A 6,000-nucleotide genomic window follows, 5' to 3' on the forward strand; every position below is an offset into this window, starting at 1 on the left:
AGCCAGGACTCTCAGATCCTCACCGTGACTGAAGCTCACCTGTCCTTGGTTTCTTTCCATTGTGATGGAGCCAGGGCCCAGCAGGACTCTTGAGGGAAAGCCGGTCCATAGAGTAAAGTGAAGAGCCTGGAGTCCGTTTCAAGATTGTAACAGGAGGGGTGCCTGGGTGGCTCAGTGGATTAAGCCACTGCCTTCGGCTCGGGTCGTGATCTCAGGGTTCTGGGATCGAGTCCCGCATCGGGCTCTCTGCTCTGCAGGGAGCCTGCTTCCTCCTCTCTCTCTGCCTGCCTCTCTGCCTACTTGTGATCTCTCTCTCTGTCAAATAAATAAATAAAATCTTAAAAAAAAAAAAAAAGATTGTAACAGGAGAAAAAAAAAAAAAAAGATTGTAACGGGAGACCTTAGTGTTTTGTGTTCTCAGGCACCAATGTTGAGAATGCGGGCAAGAGGCTGTTTCCCCAGAGTACCTGGAGCAGGGGAGTGAAAGGGAGGGAGACGAAGAGACCCGAGACCCGCCAATGCACAGGGACAGAGGAGGACCGGGCTGGGGCAAGAGGGGATCCCCTTGTCTGAGATCTCAGTGCTTTCCAGAGGCTAAGTATCAGATGTGAAGCAAGAGGCCACCAGGGGACGCCAGGAGCCTGTCCCATAGAGCTACCAGAAGCAGGACCCCACTCACAGGCCAGGTGCTCCCCAGGCTATGGGATGTCCAGTAGCTGCCTCCCCTTCCGCCTCTCCACACCATCTCCTCTCCCTTTTGCCATGCCCACTGGTCTGAAGCCAGACCTGTGTGGGGGAAACCCACCTCCAGCTCTGGGGTCACAGGAGGCCAAGTCTGGAGGCTCTTACTACATGCACGGGTGCTACCAGATTTTTACACATCTCTACCAGTAACTTATAGAAGAGGGCTGTGAATGAAAAAGGCTAGAGAGGACTTGGACAAGACAGCTGACCTCACAGCCATCCATGGAGCAGAGCATTCCAAGTGCAGAACACACATTCTTTCCAAGGACACATGGAAAAAAAGTGCACACATGCTGGGCTAGGCTGAGGTACAGATTATGTTCTTGGAATACAGCACAATGATGCTAGAAACCATAAAAGTGTAGCAGAAAAAGTGGGGCCCCCTAGCCAGGATTTACAGGCGGGGATGCCAGCAGCAAGATGTGTTTCCCATACACACAACTTCAGGCTCTGCTAATTGAGAAATTTTCGTTCCCAAGAGAAGCATGCTTTTTCCAAGGACACAGTAAGAGGCCGCTCCCTTGGCCACTGTGGGCATCCCATGCCAGGGCACAACAGGAGTGGGTGATCAGCCTGTCGGTATTGGGAGCTGGGAGGAATGTGGAGCTCCGAGGGCCTCAGGGTACCTTCATTCTGAGAGGACAGTTCATGCCAACTACTCCCGCCTCTCTCGGTCAGAAGGGCTCATGTCTTAGATCCTCCAGAAAGGAGATTTGGATTACCGCACTGGACAAGGTACCCAGGCCTGCTGAGTTGCTTGGTGAAGGCTAAGGGAAGGCAGTGGAAGCAATAAGCACCAGCTGCAGCCAGCAAACCGGCACAGAAAACAGTAGTTCCCAGCATTTCTTTCTTGCTTTTACATGAACATACATGTGTTTGTTTACTTATCTACTTTTAAGATTTTATTCAGTTTTTAAATTTTTTATTCTATTTTATGTATTAACATATAATGTATTATTTGTTTCAGGGGTACAGGTCAGTGAATCATCAGTCTATTCAGTTATTTTTAAAGACAGAGAGAGAGCAGGCACGGGGCGGGGGAGGGGGGAGGGAGGTGGGGCAGAGATAGAAAATCTCAACCAGGTTCCATGTCTAGCACGGAGCCCAACATGGGGCTTGCTCTCACAACCATGAGATCAGTACCTGAACCAAAATCAAGAGTCAGATGCTTAACCGACTGAGCAACCAGGTACCCCTACTTTGAAGATTTTATTTTTTAAGTTATCTCTATACCCAGCATAGGGTTTGAACTCACAACCCGGAGATCAAGAGTTGCCTGTTCAATCAACAGAGCCAGCCAGGTGCCCATGTAGGCATTTGTAACAGCCCTCCCTCCTTTTCCCTACAATCTAAAACTAGATGTATTAAAACTGTAGTCAGGCTCCTGAACCTTCTCCTAGGCCCATCTTTACATTTCCTTCTAAAATCTGTTTTTTTGTTTTGTTTTGTTTTGTTTTAAGTAGGCTCTACACCTAGCATGGAGCCCAACACCGGACTTGAACTCAAGGCCCTGAGACCAAGACCCTAGTTGAGATCAAGAGTTGGACACTTAACTGACAGAGCCACCCAGGCCACTCCATCTAAAATCTGTTTTTTAGCAAGAACCCTCTGAAGTTAGTTTTACCAGAATCCCTCAGCTTTGACTGTGTTCCCCCATCCTCCGCCATCCCCCAGGTGAGGTCTAGTCGCCCTAGCTTGTCTTCTGCAAAGAATCTGGGTTAGGTCGGGTTAGCCAGAATCCTCCTTACCCATGGTGTCCCCTCTTAGTAATCTTCCATCCACTGCCCCTCACCCTGCTCTTTGGCAACAAATGCTCTCTTGCCCATGCTGTGTTTGAATTGAACTTGTCTCTATACTAAGTCTCTTTGCCCCTATTGCAGTAGTGCCTGTATAAAACCTGTTTTTGCCACTTTAATTTGTTGATCTTCAAAATAAGGCAGTCACTGTTATTTTACCAGCAAAAATGGCATTATGTAGAGCAGAGGACTGTAATTCAGGACAAATAAGTTATGGCGAAAATCATAGGCTAGTCCACCAAACAAAGTAGAGGAACATTATTTCATGGAAAAGAAAGAGGAAGTTGGGAAGGACTGTTTAAATGAAAGTCCATTGGAGAAAGGCAAGAGCTCAAGGTGATGGCCATTTTTCATTGCTTGAGTTGCTGGGGTAGTTGATTTTTTGTACGAAATGTAGTGTATGTCTTTTCCTGTGGGCCTGTGATTGATGATTCTTTCCTACTGAGGATTCTTCTTTGGGGGTGGGGGAGAGAAGTCTGTAATTGACAACATTTTTAAAAAGATTTTATGTATTTATTTGACAGAGTGAGTGAATACAAGCAGGGGGAGTGGGAGAGGGAGAAGCAGGCTTCCCACTGAGCAGGGATCCTGATGCGGGGCTCCACCCCAGGACCCTGGGATCATGACCTGAGCAGAAGGCAGATGTTTAACAACTGAGTCACCTGGCACCCCTGTAATTGACAACTTTTGATCAAGTGGTATGGCACCAGAGCTTCCTCTTCTGGCATCCCAACTCCATCTCAGCGAGGTTTTCCTTTTATCAATTTTCACATTTCCTTCTTTTTTTTTAAATTTTTTTTTTATTTGACAGACAAATCACAGGCAGGCAGAGAGAGAGAGAGAGAGAGAGAGGAGGAAGCAGGCTCCCCGCTGAGCCGAGAGCCCAATGCGGGGCTCGATCCCCGGACCCTGGGATCATGACCCGAGCCGAAGGTAGAGGCCTCAACCCACTGAGTCACCCAGGTGCCCCACATTTCCTTCTTTTTGATCAAGATCTTTCTCTGAAAGCATGGCTGACCAAAAGCAGATTTTCTTGAATTCATTGGCCTTTTGTCTCCTGGTGCCAGGAAAGACCTTTCCCGGGTGTTATGTGTCACGTTGGAGAGAAATTGTACCAATTGGAAACCTACTGAGACTGTGTTCGAGTAACAAGGAGGGGAAGCAAGAGAACTCTTAGGCACTTCCCATCTGTAGTCCATACTTACCGAGATCTTAAGCCCTAGAGACCATCTCCTCCTTTGGGTAAATCGTTTTTACAAAGGTTTGACAGCCAACAAGTACAGAATCAAAGTCACAGACAATTCCAAATTGCATCATGAGCCAAAGGTTTTAGACCCCCGAGTCCTAGGTCTGAAAGCAACCAACTAAATATATTTGTTGGCACTTATTTCAACTTAAGGGAGAAAAGTTCCCCTTATAGAGGCAAACTTGGCGTCACATATGCCTCTTGGAAGTCCCCACATAAAGCAGCCATGAAAGCAAAATAATGAATACTGCAAAAGCACCCCTTCTTGCAATTAACCAAGTGTGTTTGAGACAATGTAATGCAGGCACAAACGTGAAGCAATAGTGGATGAATTTTTCGCAAAACAGCAAAACTTGGAGGACATTTTAGAACAGTACTGTTATCTCAAACTGGAACGGAATGTATTATCCATGATACAGTCTAATAAATTCAGAAACCATGAACCTGGATAAGAATCCAGAGTCATTCAATGGTCCAGATGAAAAAGAGAAACTTCTGCGATTCTGGAACCTTCTAACAGGCCTGGTCTGGATATCTTGGCAAAGTGGTCTCGTCAGATGTCGTCTGCTTCAATTCTAGGTCACCAGATGCTGTGCAGGTTCAGAGAAGATTTGGTGCTTTCTTTACCTGTCACGTGAATCCAAGAGTCTGTTCCCTGGAGTTTCGTGGCACGAGGGATGGCTCACAGTACCTGATAAGGACCTTTCTGGCAAGGTTGAAGAGTCTTTCCAGAGGTGTCTTTTCCAACAGACAAAATCCCCAGTCTGCAAGTCACGCTGGTTAAGAACTTCATCTCTTGGGAGTGCACGGTGAAAAGACTGTTCTACCTAAGTACGGTTATTTTTAATAGAAGCAACTAAACCTTTACAATACTGAAATAGAGATCTATTTTTTTATCAATTGTGGGTCAAAGGAGACTGGTGCCAAGTACATTTGAAGTCCCAGGATTATCTCAAACGGTGAGAGTCTACACGTTCCAAAGTGGGTAGATCTGAGATTTAAAAGGTCCAATGGCAATGCTTTGGGCCATGTATTTGTATTTGTCTCCACAAATTTGGCCAGTCGTGTCTTAACAGTGCCATTAGTGCGTTCAGCTAACCCTGAGGATTGAGGATGGTCTGTACCATGAAAGTGTGGTAAAACTGGCCAAACCACTTGCTGAAGCACCTGGTCAGCAAAATGGGTTCCAAGGTACCATGAAGTTCTAGAGGGATTCCCCCGATAGGCAAAATCTTTTTTTTTCTTTAAGATTTTATTTATTTATTTGTCAGCGAGAGAGAGCGAGCACAAGCAGGGGGAGCAACAGACTCCTCGCTGAGCAGGAAGCCTGATGTGGGACTCAATCCCAGCACCCTGGGATCGTGACCTGAGCCGAAGGCAGATGCCTAACTGGACTGAGCCACCCAGGCGTCCCAGGGATAACCTAAGAGAATTTAGCTGCAGAAAAAGCAGCAGCCTGTCTGCAAGGGCAAGTATCAGCCTAGTGAGAAATCATACAAACCATGACTGAAACATATTCCTATCCACGGAACTGGGGAAGCTGTATAAAACCCATTTGCCAAAACTCAAATGGTCCAACGGGCAGTTGAAAGTGTCTGGGCACAGTTTAAACAGGATTTCCTGGACTGTACTTTGACAGCTGGGACAAATGAGGTAGGCAGTTTTATTAATTATTATTATTATATTTTATATTATTTAATTATTATAATTAATTTTTATTAATATTTCCCCACCAATATTGGCTCGTGAATGCCATAATTTTGTCAGTACACAAATGGTTTAATGTATGTACAGTGGTAGGGTAGTGGGAAATTTAGCATTTCTGATCAGGTCAGATTGTTATTTCATCCAAATCAGAGTTCTCACTGCTTATCAAACAACAACTATTAGATTTCCAATCTTGTTTTTCCTTTTGGGGGGCCAATTGTTGGGTGTCAATGTTTCCAGATCATCATTTGGGAAAACATCTCTTTGGACCATGACAGAGGTTTGGCTATTTCTTTTCTCTTCTTTCCTTCTTGTCTTCCCTCCTTCCTTTCCTTCCTTCCTTCCTTTCTTTATTTAAGAGAGGGAGAGAACACAAGCAGGTCAGGGGGAGGGACAAAGGGAAAGAGAGAGAGAATCCCAAGCCGACTTCCTGCCAAGTGTGGAGCACCACACAGGGCTCAATCCCACAGCCCTAAGATCACGACCTTATCCTAAATCAAGAGTTGG

The sequence above is a fragment of the Meles meles genome, chromosome 12 (assembly GCF_922984935.1).
Source record: "Meles meles chromosome 12, mMelMel3.1 paternal haplotype, whole genome shotgun sequence".
Taxonomy (NCBI): Eukaryota; Metazoa; Chordata; class Mammalia; order Carnivora; family Mustelidae; genus Meles; species Meles meles.